Genomic DNA, 15,768 nt, shown 5'->3' with positions numbered 1-15,768 from the left:
CAAGCTCAGTATGCAATTTTGTGCTTCATCTGCCACCCTCATAGATCATCCTGTTTACTATTTTGTGTCTCTTTCGATTACCAGCCAAAGAGGATATTGGCTTCAGCCAGGAACAGCACATAATATTGTAGCCCACATTTTTACATCATCTTGCTTAAATTACAACACATACGCACTTTGTCTGAGTTGGTAACTGGGAAAAAGCTTGTGTTAAATTTAAATTTTAGACTACGACTGGGAACCATCAGCCTGCCTACCTCCTGGTGCTCTATGGAGCTCATGTGCGTCATAGCAAGTGCTGGCATCAATCTGATGATTACAAGTCCAATGGGAATGGCAAATGGGACTGTAAAGACTCATTAATTTAAACATGATTTTGTTCGTTTGTGTATTTATCAGTATTATAGATAGACTGTTCACAATTAATTGCATACATTGTTTCTAAAGTTCTAAACTTTGCAAAGAGTAATAGATCATTTCTTTGTAATTTGCTCATTGAAGAAGTTAATTGTGTACGTAACTGATTATATTAAACTCACTCGTGGCCTGTTTACTCATTCTAAAATAACTGTGCATTGTATTAGTAACCTCACATAATACTCATACTATAAGTTTCCTTATTTTGTGCTGGCTGGCGGCTCTAATCAATTAATGGAGAATGCTCATGTTTATTCTGGGCCCATGTGCAGCAGAATTAAAATACCTCTGTATTTTGTTTTGTTTCCTTCCGGAGCACCCACACACAACAAAACCTTAACAAAAATGCCATTAGTGTCATAATTTACCCACCTGAATGACCCATCCTTCCACCTTCACTCCTTCCCTTTCTGGTCTTTGCTGCCCTATAGCTATGCCATCCACACGTTCGTTTGCTCCCATCAAATTGACTACTGCTACTAGAAGACACTGTCACAATAAAATATCAATAATATACTGTTGCTACAGTGAGTTCACTGTATTCCAGTGGTCTCCACAGTCACCTTTGGGATGTGGTGGAATGTGAGATTAACATGGTGGATGTGCAGTAGACAAAATCTGCAGCAACTGTGTGTTATCAAGTCCACGTGGAACAAAATCTCAGAGGAATGCTTCCAGCATCTTGCTGAATCTATGGCACAAAGATTTAAAGTGGTTCTGAAGGCAAAAGGGGTGCAAACCAGTATTAGAAAGGTGTACCTAATAAAGTGAAACACTGAGAGAACTGAAAACACAAGGAGAAATAAACTTAAAACATGAGCTGAACATGAGGAAAACCAAACAGTATAAAACTTAGGAAATGCAGGGGAAAAGAAACATATACCAATGAGGGATGATGTGACAAAGGACAAGAGGAAACTAACACTATATATTATTTATATATATATATATATATATATATATATATATATATATATATATATATATATATATATATATATATATATATATATATATATATATATATATATATATATATATATATATATATATATATATATATATATATATATATATATATAAATATAATACACACACAACAGGTAACGAGGGGAGAGAAAATAGATGGGAGGACAGCTGACACTAAAGACAAAGGAAGTGAAACACAAAATAAAACACAGAGAACAACACAGAGATCATCAAAGTAAAACAGGAAGACAGACACAACTGAAAGGGGAGACAAATCTAATTTCACACAGGAGATACTGAAGGACAAAAACACAGAAATGAGACCAGAACACAAAAGGGAATTAACTAAATACTTCTTAACCAAGGTATGCTGAGACCGCTGCAATGGAATAATGGAAAAATATAAACAATACAACCTATGACACAAAAGGAGCAAAACTCACAAATGATCCTCAAAACCAAAACGGAAGCATAGCTCTTCATAGAAACTCAACCCAAACCTTCTGGTGATAATTACACTAAATCTTTAGGATGTTCATATTCAGTTAATTATTGTCAGACAAGTCTGTTTGTTTCTTAAGGTTATTCACACATTGGTGTGAAAGTGAGCTTAGAAAATGTGAACAGATAGCTGGAATCACTGTATCAAATGCTTATGAGATATGACTATGGTGGTGCAGCACACACTAAATTGTCCACATGAAGTTGTGTGCAGAAAATTTTGCTATGTAGCAAATAATTTTGTATTCTTTTTCAATTGGTTCTGACAGACATGCATGCCTGTAATATAGACACAATTAATAGTGGTTCTTACAAATAAATCAGTGATAGGGTTGAATTCTAGCCATTGCTCTAGGCATGTAACTGAGCTGAGAACTAAATCTTCATCGAGCAATAACACACTATTGTTTTGTAATCAGCTCCACTGACATTCTGTGTGTGCTGAGTGTCATTTTAAAGTCTGATACCCTTGCTTGTATTGACTCTAATCAGACATAAAGGTTGCACATTTTGGAGAAAAGTGGCTTTTCAGTGTTGATACATTCAAAATAGTCCTCAGTGGAGCACTGCCGCCACGTTTAATGGGATTACTCCCTCATAAATATGCATAAATATGCATGAATCACTTAGTAAGTAGGACATGGTAGATTTTTCCATTGTCATGGCTTCTAAAATAACATAGGAAGGAACTGGATGTATCTGACACTATAAAATGTTAGCAATGCAGCAGCCAAAACACTTATTACAGCACAACTTATGAAGTAACTCTTATTTAAACTTGTGCTCTGTGTTCTCATTTCATGAGTGAGCAAAACTGCAAAACAAAACAAAAGAAGCAAATGCTTTGTTTCAAGTGACTGCTTGTACTGAGTTTTGAACTGCTGTGCAGAACTGAGTGTTCCAGTGAGGTTAAGGCCACTTGTGTCAACAGAGAACTGGCAGTGGATCCAGACATGCTCTTTGGCGTGTTTGCCAGTACAGTCGGAGAGTTGATAGTGAGATTACCTCTCCTGAAGCCATCTGGATCTGTAAACCCACCACGAGAGGCTGCAATTTTGAAGATGATCGTTAGAGATGATGTGCAACACATTAGAGTACAATCTGTCCTCAGGGTAGGTTTTAAAGCATATTTCTTTCCACATATTAATTGTTAGGCAATCAAATGAAATTGGAATAACTGTGAACCTGTAAATTTGCTTTTTTTTTTGTTTTTTTGCCAATAACCTTAATAATCACAGCCAAGTTCTTCTGTACCTTTACTAATAACAAGTGCATGTTTAAAAGAGAAGCATTAAATGTGGTGTGTGGACCTCTGATTGTGGCCATTAATCATGCTCAGTCTCCCCCTACATCTTAATCTTGCAAATATCCAAACAGATTCTACTATCCCTTCAATATAAATATTATATTTAGCCTACTAATGTCATCCCATATTAATAAAAAAAACAACCAATTCTGAAAAAAGTTCCCATCTGATCCCTTCAGAATCTGCTGGATCTTGGTGCTTCTTTGTTTTCTTCTACAATAACTTTAGTGCATTTATTGAAGCCATGCAACATTTTAACCCACAGGTCCCTGAAGTATGGTGGGCCATGCACTTTCCAGTATTTCTGAGCCCTTGTAACTTCTGTGGTACTGTTGGTGTGCTAAGCAGATAACACATTTAAGCTTCGTTAGAAAGTGCAGCCAAATGCAATCAAAAATCTTGTTTTTGTTCATCACAGATTTTCTCCATAAGCAACTTTGAGCATCAATACCATCACCATAAATGCACCGATTTAGTCTATTTGAAGAAGAGTAACAGAAAGTTGAGAAAACTTGAAAGTGCATTTTGGGTAAACGTTCAATGGCTGAATGGCTGCTCAAAACAAGTTACAGCATCTGAAAGGTCTCATTTCTCCCCACATTTTGACACCAGGCTCATCTTCAAGCTGTGATTCCGTCTGTGTCAAAATCATTTTCTATTACAGTCATATTTTGAAACTCATGAATGTAGCTCATGGCTGTCAAATGGAGAAACGATGTTGTTGGCGAGCTGTGGGCAGCTGTGTGTACGGTGTCCTTATCTGCTGGGGCACTCTCAGGTCAAATAGTGGAATAAAAAAAAAAACACAAATTATAAAGTGTAACATTTTGAGCCACCCCTATACACTTTGGGGGCCTGTAACTTTGAAAAATAGTCATGTTATGAAGAAAAACATTTTGAATGGCCCCATTAAATATAGTGACGTTACTGCATAAATAAGAAAATCTGCTTATTCTTGAGGCGTCAGGTGGGAGATACTTTTTCATGGAATTGTTTTCAAACATAGATTTAACCTGAATACACATAGAAGAAAATTTTACAGGGATTACTTAAAAGCCAGTGCAGCCTGATTTTGAATGCACCCTAAAGCTGCTGTATTACAAGCAGCTTTTGCTGTAAACAGTTATGAATTTTAAAGCTTCCATTCAGAGAAATCCCAATCTTTCGCCCTGTGGGGTGTTCTTGTAAACAAACAAAATTATGTTTATGTTCAGTGTTTCTTACCAACTGCTTGGGCTTGCCTTTGCACTCATACATTTGCTGCAGTCTTGGTCTGTGAGTTTTGTTATTTGGAGTCCTTAGTTTAAAAGCTTTTTTCACGTTCAACTTCCAGTTGGGTTTTTCTTTTCTTTTGTACTTATAGTTTTATTGTTTACAGATTACATTTTTGTGTTTATTTGTGTCACAAATTCAGTTAGTTTATTGGTGTTTTTAGTTTCTCTTTAATACCACATAGTTTCCTGTTTGTTTTTAATGATCATCCCAGGGTTTTGAGTTCCTTTTGAGATTTGCATTGACATCATCCTCATTATTAGGCATCTTCTGATTGGTTTAATTTCAACTCCACATTCTCAGTTTAATCTTCAAGGGACCTTGGTCTTATTATTTAATTATTATCTTGTTATTGTTACTTTTGAAACCTAGTTTCTATTAGTGTTTAAATTTTGTAATTTATATCCTATTCTTTGTGTTTTTATTTATTTTCCTAACCTCCCCCAGTATTCCTCTGTGTTAAGTTTCTCTGGGTCAGTGTCTTGCCTATGTGTTTAGTTACTTCCCGTTTGACCTCTTGTAGGTTGTCTTCAGTTATACCTCTTGTGTGTCATAACCCTGAATACCCTGATGTTCAACCCTGTCTCATTTCCCTCCAATTTCTCTGATCATATTATGTGTATAAATAGTCCTGTCTTCCTTGTAACCTTTGTCAGATTGTCTGTTGTTGTCCCAGCTGCGTGCTCTAAGTAAGTTTCCTAGTTCCTGTGCTCTTGTGCACTCAGAGTACTTTATCGTCTACATCCACAACTTCAGGTGTTGCCTCCCTTAAATCACAAAGTAGTTTGCCTCCTACATTCACTACGCTTATATTATAAAGTAAAATTTTTCAGCTGTGCCACACTGTACCAATACCATTTCAGTACAGGATTCTTAGAAAGCTGTTTACAGTAGAACAACAACACTGACCACTTTATAACTTTAGGCTTCAGGGAGTTCAATATTTCCATTTAGGGGATCTGAGACTTGGAATTTATTTTTGGTCATGTTCATCATCAGATTATGTGAAGACAGCTTGTGCACTAAAGCTGCGGAAAAATTCAGTGGCACTTGAGTTAAGATTTGTTATGTCAGATTACAGTTTTGAGCTTTAAGAACGTCTGCACTCACTGACATGTGTCTATGTGAGATGGTGGTAGTGTGAAGGACAGTGATCACAAGGAGATGGGGTGGTGAAAGTATAACTAGGAGAGTACTCTGATTACCAGCGTGTGTGTGTGTGTGTGTGTGTGTGTGTGTGTGTGTGTGTGTGTGTGTGTGAGAGACAGATTACAACTCTACATGTAAGGGGGTAAAATATGGTGTGTGGTATGTGAGGTTATTAAGGGGGTGTTTGAGAGAAAGTGAGACTTCTGGCTAAAGATCTTTAATGTGTAAACATGCATGTGTGCAGATCATCACGTACACATGCACCCATAAAAACCACGCTACCCTCTGACCCAATCTGCTCCCACTGAGTAACTCTTTACAGCTCCCAGGCTGTCCTCTACAACCCCCATCTGTAAAAGTTCAAATGGATCATGTGTGAAAAGCTTCACATCTTCTTTACGCCTCCTGCTCCAAAAAAACATTTGTGTGATTTACCAAATGAATATTTCATGTAAGTGGAAAAAAAACATGCATACATAGAGCATCACAAGATCAGAGGAATAAGTCCCCAGAAACAAGCAGAACAATGTACAGTGCCACTAATCTCTGATACACAGGACAAGAAAGCGTTGCATTACACTACGCCACTAAGGTCAAAACATCTGCTTATTTATCAGCTGATTAGTCATCCTTAGCAACAACCTCATGATCAGAGGTGGATTTAATCAGACTGCCAGCTTTCACTGCATGTGGGTGTGAGACAGCGACAAAAAGATCTTTGACATTTGAATAAGAAAACCCTCCGTCTCAGCTACCATCCAGCACCACATCAACAGCTCATCACAGTGACATTATTTACATCATCAGCGTGACCACGTTCACAGACCAATTTGTAGCAATGATGCATCTTCCTCTAACACAACAAACAAGAACAACAACAAAAACAGCCGAATTATTTGAGACTTGAAATGTCACCTCCAAGTTGGAATACATTTTTAGCCTTCAAAAAGTATGTGCCATCAGAGCAGTATTCTGTTCAAGAATTGTGATTAGTACTACTGTGTACTACTGTGTACTGCTACTGCTCTTTAAGCGTAACGTAGATTCATCAGATGATATAAATTCCGTGTTCTGCAGTCAAAATGAAACAGGACAGTGCTCAGATTTTCATATGAATCTTTTGCAGTTGTTGTTGGAAGCCATACTTCAGCAGACATTTTTTTTTTTTTAACCAAAATATCTTTATCACAGAGAAGCAGGGGTTAAAGTAGGCCGGTGGGATCTGCCATCCCAGCACCTCCAGCTAATGAGTAATGAAATCTGACAGGCAGTTTAATACTTAATATCAAATGAGTTTTTTTTTTGTGCTTTATTGTTGTTTCCAGTTGATGCCTCTTATGCATGATGTGTTGCTGAAGTTACCTGCATATACAAATAAACAAATACTAGCTAGTTGAGCACAGTTAATGTAGGCTAAATGGGGTCATTTGCAATATTATGATACAGTTTACCGTAGTGCACTGTGTTACATTGGTGTAGAGCAGGCTGTGGTGTTTATAGTTAGGTTAGGTCAAGGGTGGCCTTCATCAGTTTGTTAAAATACTAAATGGACTGGTACTTACGCAGTACTGCATGCATACTGCCATAATGAGGATCAGCGGCTCATTCTGGCTCATCTAACATCTGCTTCTATCTTGTTGAATTCAGTTGTTTAAATCCACAAAGATTATTAAGTCTTAGACCCCACAGCAGCACAGGTCAGCTGATCACAGCCTGTCCACAAAGGAAAATCTACTGGAGCTCCTGGTACAAATCATTATGTGACTCATTTCTAAGTGATTCTTTTCTTTGGTGTTGCACAGCTTCACCAGATCTTAAAAGGGTTCCCCCACTTGCCAAATCCCACTTCAGCCCCTGCAGAGAAACAAAACATGAGCCATCAGCAGCACAAAAATGATCAGTGGTGACCTACAGACATCATTTTATCATTTCACTCTGCACACAGCTGTAATTTATCATCATTTTATATAAAAAGTTTATCATGTAAACACTGTGGAAATCAATCTGCATTTCTTTGACCAAATGTTTCATGTCCAGGGGAATTTCCTTTGAATTATATGCTCATGAGAACATGGCAGTCTATAAAAAGGAATATAATTAATGGACACATATAATAGAAGAAGTGTATTAACATCCAAAACTTGGGCTGGAGAACTGGGTTGGGGGAATCACAGGTCCAAGAGATTCTTCAAAAGGTTAAGAGGTTTTGCACAATCCATGAAGAATAAGAGTTAGAGTGGGAAAGTATGGAGGTAAGGATACAGGGGGCAGTTTGCTCACTGAGGCTGGAGCAAACTGTGGGAAAGAAGGATGGGGCAAAGTTAGAAAAGTGTCACAGGTTAAACTGAGCAAGCAGAACACTGAAAATGATTGAGTTTGGAGACTGCGCCTGCGTGAGTACATTATACTACGCAAGACAATGAGCTGGTAGTGAGTGGAGACTCACGGACTGCAGACTGGAGCTTTGTACTGCAGGTGAGTGGCAAAGGAAAACAGGTGACCCATCCAAAGAAAGAAACACTCCCCATTAATGAAACCCATGCATACTCAGGTTTCTCAGAGCTGCATTAAAAAAAAAAAAAGGGCTCTATCTTTACTGGTAATGTAAAAATCTCATTCACAAATGATCTATTATGAACAAACACATCCAGTCAGGGAGCAAGCTAAAACAAAGAAACCCAGCATAGCAAACCATATATCAGATACAGTAGAAATTGTTATGAATGAAGTGCAAAACAAACCACACTATGAATCCCTTACTGTACACTTACTACATTAAGAACATTTCCATCTTTATTTCAAATGCTTCCTACTTAAACCTCATCAATAAGGTTAATATAAATGACACACAGCATACAATGATGTGCACAAACTAAAAAAAATGCCACTTTTATTTGCAAGCTACACTTATATTGTTTAAATCCACAAAACCAGCACTTCCTGTGATATGCCAGATAACTATTAATGGAAATCACACTGTTTTCTGAAAATGAAGAAGCTTTGAAAAAATACTTTATTACTAGTTTGACAAATTATTCTAAAATTATAGTTTATGATTAGACCAAAGATAATTATAGTCAGTGGTGTAAAAAATTAGAGGAGTGAAATAGTTGTGGGTGTAAAATTGTGATCCAGGCTTTTGTAATTGCGTCACACTTCATTTATAGCTCCTCCAGTTTTAGCTGTTTTTCTTATCTAAAGGTAACAACAGCAAAAGGTTTTACACTCTTGTGTTAGAATGTAATAGACAAAACTTTGTTATTAGCACTATTTAGACAGATTATTGTATAGTAATCTGGCTCATGAGCCATTGTCAGTAAATTTTATAAAATCCGTGTGCAGATTTCTTTCTAATGAAAAATGCATAATTTCTGCGAGTTCTCTATTCAGTATTCTTTCATTTAAAGTTGTGCTTTTTTGTTGTTGTTGTTGTTGTTTTAGTGTTATGAGCTTTTCAAATGTGTCCTGTCTATTTTGTGTTTAAAGGTCTTATTGTTTCTGTCATGTTGGGGGAGCTTATTTGGGGCTTTACCACAAAGTGGCTAAGCTTCCTCTCTTTAGGCTTAACTCCATTTTCTTTTTTTTCTTTTTTTTTTACAAAGCTGCTGCAGGGCTAACTTACACCAGGGAAAGTTAATGACAGAAGGAAGTCAAGACTTAAAGGAACAATACCTGCTATTACTAATATATACCAATATATCCTATCATATTGAATTTATATTGCTCCTCTCAACAGTGCCCAGCTGGGGGGCATAATAGACATATCTTTTTGATTTTATGTTAATGACATGTATTAAAACATGTAAATATGTGGGTTTTATTATTAGCATATGGTGAAGTGTCAGCGATATAGAGACATGTTAAGAGATAATTAATGGGTGCTTTAATTACAGTAACCGTCAACATTGTCAAAGTCACATCCATCACATTTTATACTACAATTAAGCTTTATCTATACTTTTATCTGTATCACCAGCCTGCACTTTAGGGTTGCTGCACTTAAAAAAGAGTCAATTACAATATTATGTTGCAATTTTTTATTGTGTACTCTGTGACCTACAGAGGTGATAAAAGTTGAATACGTGTATATACAATACTGTGCAAAGGTCTTCAACCACTGATGGCATGTTGCAGCTATGTGATTAAGTGCATGATAGTCTCCAATTTTTACTACTTACTATCCTCTGTGGGTGCAAAACAAATTTCACTGTGCATTGTACCATGTATAACTGTGCATCTGCCAAATAAAATATGTCACATGTAGCATTAAAGTCAGGCTGCAGACTGCATAAGTTTGTGGAGCCCTGCCACCCTCACAATCTGCCCTGAAAAGACCATATCTACTCCAGAACAACACACACACACACACACACACACACACACACACACACACACACACACACACACACACACACACACACACACACACACACACACACACACACACACACTTCTGTGAGTGGATACTAGCAGGGTAACTTTCTCAGTGTCACACTGTGTTATGACAACAGTCACACCAGCAGGTCAGCCACTCCATCAGGTCAGCTCATTAGTACCACAGTGATGCGCAGTTTCACACTTTGTTGCAATAAACTTTGTATCATGATTTGATAATGGAGTGACAAGTCACCAAAATTGTCCTGCTTCATTAAAAAAAAGAAGAAGAAAAAGAAAAAAGGAAATTACACATTTTCATCAATGTAATAATTAGGTGTGTGGCTGGCTGGGCAGAAATAGAGGTGTAAGTCTTACTGACGTCAGTGGCACTCAGTTTTCTACTTGTGAACACTCACAGAAACAGAATGTGAGTTTTGTTCTGGGAGAAGGGGAGCAACAGAGAAAACATGTACAGTATGCAACAATAAAGAGGTTGTACTCAGAGCTGAGTCATCCTCAGATGCTTTCAGAAAATAGGTATTTATCCACCCCTTGCCCTAATACAAGCACGCCCCCACCCCAACTTCCCAAATTACTCACTAGGAATGTTAAGGTTTTAAGCTATAAATATATAAAAAAGGATATAGTATCATTCATTCACCATCCTCGCCTACATTTCATCCTGTTCATACTGTACTGTTGATATTAATAGCTAAAACAAGCCAACAAATAGTTCCATTACACCTTTTTGTGAATTTATGTGACCTCTTTTTGTCTACATTTCCCTCAGTTTGCACCCTAGAAAAATGGCTTGGAAAGTTGGTCACACCTTGTTGAGATCCATTAGAACAGTAAAATATGCCACTTCTGAAAACAGTTCAAAGCAGAGATGCACACGAGTGTCCATGCAGGTAGATTTATGTGAATAAAAAAGTGTGGAACTGAGGGGGATGGAAAACACATGCAAGTCATTTCCATTTGTTTTGAGTTCTGCTATAGTTTTTTATGTCTTATTTTAATATTCAATTTAATATTCATAAAAGATCTAAACCCATAGAGTTGCTGCATTTTTTATTCATAAATGCAAGCTGTTATTTCCTGGCATGAATGAACAAGTGAGATCTGGCATATTTGTACTCTGAAACATAAAATGCTTGAGCTCTTCCTTTTGATTGTGCAGAAACCACATTGTGATGATTTTGCATGTGCAGCTACAGATACACTATAAGGACAAAGGTATTGTTCCACACCTCTTAACTGATGAATTCAGTCTCATTGTCACAGGTGTTTAAAATCAAACACCTAGCCATGCAGTCCGCCTTTACAAGCATCTGTGAAAGAAAGAGCTCTAAAGAGCTCACTGAATTTGAGTGCAGTAGCATAAAAGGATGTACACACTGCAACAAGTCAGTTTGTGGAAATTTCATCCCTCCTAGATATTTGTGATCAGCAAGAGGAAGCATTTAGGAATCACAGCAACTCAGCCACGTAAAGCTAAAGTGCTGAGGTGCATAATAAAAGTTCCCAACATTCTGCTGACTCAGTAACTGCAGAGCTCCAAACCTCCTCTGGCATTAACATCAGCATCACAACTGTGCACCAGCAGCTTCATGGCATGGGTTTCAATGGGCAGGGTGCTCCTGTAGGTGTAATGAGTAGGTGGCCTACTATCTAATACCTAGATAGTGTATATTTTTGAAGTCAATAATGTATATTTTTTTTTAAACAGAAAAATGGGGAAAACAGTGCTGACTGGTCCCTCCTTGGAGCACCAAGAGAAAATCCATGCAGGCACAGGGAGAATACATCATATCTTTTGTTGACCCTAAAGAGTAACATTGCCAGTGGGCCCCTTTATGACAAGCTTGGATACAATATGCTTATAAATTAGATGAAGATACATATAAGGAGTCACAAAAACACTGAAAAAAAGTGAAACACGGGTTTAACTTTGGGTACCTGTTATTAAGGAGTCACGGGTCGGTCCACAGTCATCGTAAACTCTGCACACACCTGTAAAGTTTCATGAATACATCTTGAACAATTGCAATGCTGTGGTGACAAAATCTTTCCACAGAGGGAAAGACAGGCAGTCTAGACAGACAGATCACTTGTAAGCGTGGCCAAATGTATAGTCTTTCTGGCATTTTCTGCTACAGTAGGTCTCCAGAGCCACATTTGGCTATGATGACGCACACACTCACACACACACAGACAGAAACATAAAATACCAGGCATGCTGTTGCAGCTGTTAATCACCTGCTGCACAGAATGGCATCCAAATCATGTTCCTTTAAGCATACACTGTGATATTGTGTTGCATAAATAAGTTTTTCTGCTTGTTTAAATTACTATATTTGGTAGATATAGATCATTTGTAATTTGCAAATTAGTGACAAAGGTTTAATCAGTCAATAGCATATAAAGACAAATGGCAGACTGCTTTTTTTCTGTCTGTTTAGCTGAATGCAATGCAACTTTAACACAGCTTTCCAGTCACCGTGGCCAGAGGAAAGAAACTTTCTCAGGGAACAAATATACAGATGTAAGTTGAGTGGCTGTCAGAGAGACATGCTGCAGAAGAAAACCAACAGACCCACAGACTGAGAGACAACCATTATATCAGGGAGAGAGAGAGAGAGAAATGAACAAGCAGAAAGAAACAGCTTTCAGCAATGGGCAGAAACATAACAGCCTCACATTATTGCTGACGTTAACCTGGCTGTGAGACAACAGCCAAAGGAAGAAAAGACAGCGATACAGGGAGGAGATACAGGGAGGGAGCGAGTGAGAAGCTGGAGTGAGCGAGAAGCGGGAGCGAGCGGAAGTGGTGGGCGAGGCAAAGGCAGACACTACGTTGAATTTGTGCAAGACTGATAGAAAAGCACTGATAAGAGAGATGGAGAGCTGCTGTAGGGGAGGAAGGAGAGACATGGGAAGAGAGAAAACTATGTAGTGAAAGTTGATGAGAAATTGGTGTCGGGGGATCAAAACAAAGAGCTAATCAAGGACAAGAGAGCAGCACACTGGCAGAGAGGCCATTCTCGATAACAGATGTATTATGCACTGGCAGCAATTGAGTGAAGAAGAGACCGAGCAGGCATGTAATGTTTTGCAGGCATAAAAGTTGAAGTCTGTAACCAAACCCAAGGGAAATGAAAAATGATAATTTATGGTTTTGATGTTTCCAAATTATACAGTGTGTGGCTTGAAGGAATTTTATGATAGCATCACTTTGTGGAGATAACATTTTTTTCTACCTGCCAGTGTAGAAACAATAAATTATACAACAGGCAAAATACAACAGTCTAGTGGTCCGTATGTGATAAGACTTATATAAGTTGCACTAATCAGTATTTTTCACCCAAAAGTTGATCATTTCTTTCATCTCTGTGTACCATTTTAGTTTCTTTCTGTTTTGTTTTTATGAACCAAAGAGTTTTTTTTGGTTTACTTTACTGCCAGCTTTTCTTCAAGCAACCACAGGAAGCTGCATTCACCATCCTTGATACATGTAAGCTCATCGTGTGATACCTGTCTATCACCACACTGTAGACAGAATTAAGTTAGCAGCTAGTGGTGGGCGCTAGGAGAATCTAACAGCAGCTTAAGATTAGATTAAGAGAGCCTCAAAGAGTAAAAAAGCTAAACAGAGCTGTGTTCCTACTAACACAACTTAGAATGTTGCAGAGTCACTGTTGAAAGATTACTTGTTGGCGTAATTCCAATAAACATGGAATCATGTTATTGCATGATGTGTCACCACGCCATTAGTGTGCTAAAAAAAAAAGTTGAGCCCTGCTCAACTATGACTTTTTGTTCAACACTTCTGTCATACAGCATCAAATGCCAGGTTTGAGGTCACCATTTTTCATTGACACTGGCTTGTATCCATTTGCCTTTTCACGAGTAAAAAATAACCCATTAGAGAACTTTATAATTCCCATTTTCATTTCAGTGAAATGGCGGTGATGGTAGAGATGGTGGAGTTGATTAGAGAACCGTTACTAGTGGTGTAACGGTTCTCCAAAACTAGAAAACTTCATAATTGGGCTGCACATTCAGTCCATGCCTTAGTCTTTCTTTAGAAGGGATGCTAATCAAGAAAATGTGGAAAAGTTATACATTACAGGCTTGGACACTTGATCATGATTAAATCCTGAATAAATATTCATTTACATTATTTGATGTATTTTTTAGTCAACTCATCTGAACAGTCTTTAAACATTACAGCTTTAATTAGACTTGCATGCTTTAACTAGTCATTAGCATGGGTATTGTTTTACAGGAAGATGGAACCATGATACCTGAAGGTGGTGAGCACTGTACTGTGATTTTTGTCTTGGTTTAAGAACTGTTACACCCTTACATCCTCCTTATTAGGAGAAACATTAAACTACATTTCTTTCACTGTCTGACTTAGTGATAAATGAAGTAAAAGCATGTTAGGTAATGCAATGATTCAGGTCTTCTTGCACCCCAGAAACACCTTCACCATTCTCTTGTTCCTTCCTTCTCCCTCCCATCATCTGCTCCTCACACCCTGTCTGCACCCATCACTCTCTCTCAGCTGATTAGGTTTCCATGGGGACAGAAACCACTCTGTAGGCAGGTGGTGAATTCTCAAGGACTTGTATTAGTAATGGATTTTCCACTTCCGACAGGTTAATCACTTCTCACAGGAAAGAAAAAAATGAGGAGAAAAAAATTCAAGGAATGTTCCGGCTTAAGCCAGCAGGATCTGTCAGCTACATATTTAATATGTGCCCTTATAATCTTCTTTTAATTCTTAACTGAAATGTGGACTGCTGTCTCTGCTTTCTCCATGGTCTATGCAAAGTACTGTTCATTATGAAAAGCAAGTCGATTACAGGAGCAGCTCACCAGCAACCAAGACAGATGCAGACATTAATATTTGTTCATTTTGTACAATTCTAAGTTTGCATGTGTCAGGACATAATAAAAATTCATCTGGTCCTTACCAAATTTAAAATGATTTAAACACAACCTCAGAAGAACAACAACACATTACATAACATAATGCTATGCAATTTTTTATTTCACAAAAATTAAGCCAAAATGGAGAAACGGTGCGTGGAACAACTAACCCCACCCTTACTGATTCCACAGGAATTAAGAGGGGACGTCGCAGCCAGACATTGCTAATTAAATGCACTTGATTACATGATCAGCAGCAAGTGTGAGCACCTCTACAAAAGCAGACGTTTGGTGGAGTGTAATATGTATGTTTTGTAGTTCATTTGAGATTGCATTCAAGTCATTTTAAGACCTGCTAAAGACCAGGGTTTTTTTTTTTATTACTTCCTGATACATAAATCTAATATGTGAAAGAGGGTGTGCTTTCTTTTTACCATGACTGTAATTCAGTTAGAAGTAAATGTTAAAGTTTGAATATACCAGGTGATTTTAAGCTAGATACTTCACTATTAAATTGCTATAATTAACTGGTCTTTATTCATCTTTGTTTTGGGGGATATTTAGACATTTTATGCTGTTTAGCTTTTGAGCCTAATTTTTGTAACATTGCTTAGTTTATTGCCTATTTTTTGTTATGCATTGCATTTTTCACTGAAATTTCTGTTTTTTAATACCTGACTGTATATTCTTACTGTGTAATTAAAGTGAAGTGAAGGAGGGCATTTGAACTTCAGACAAAGAGGAATAAAAAAACTCAAACATGAGATTGAAAGCAAAAATTGGGGAAAAAAATTAGATGTCTGTGCGAACGTGGGGAGTGTAAAAAAATACACCAAAAG

The sequence above is a fragment of the Archocentrus centrarchus genome, chromosome 11 (genome assembly GCF_007364275.1).
Source record: "Archocentrus centrarchus isolate MPI-CPG fArcCen1 chromosome 11, fArcCen1, whole genome shotgun sequence".
Classification (NCBI taxonomy): Eukaryota; Metazoa; Chordata; class Actinopteri; order Cichliformes; family Cichlidae; genus Archocentrus; species Archocentrus centrarchus.
The sequence above is the reverse complement of the archived record's forward strand: the minus strand, read 5'-3'. Positions refer to the sequence as shown.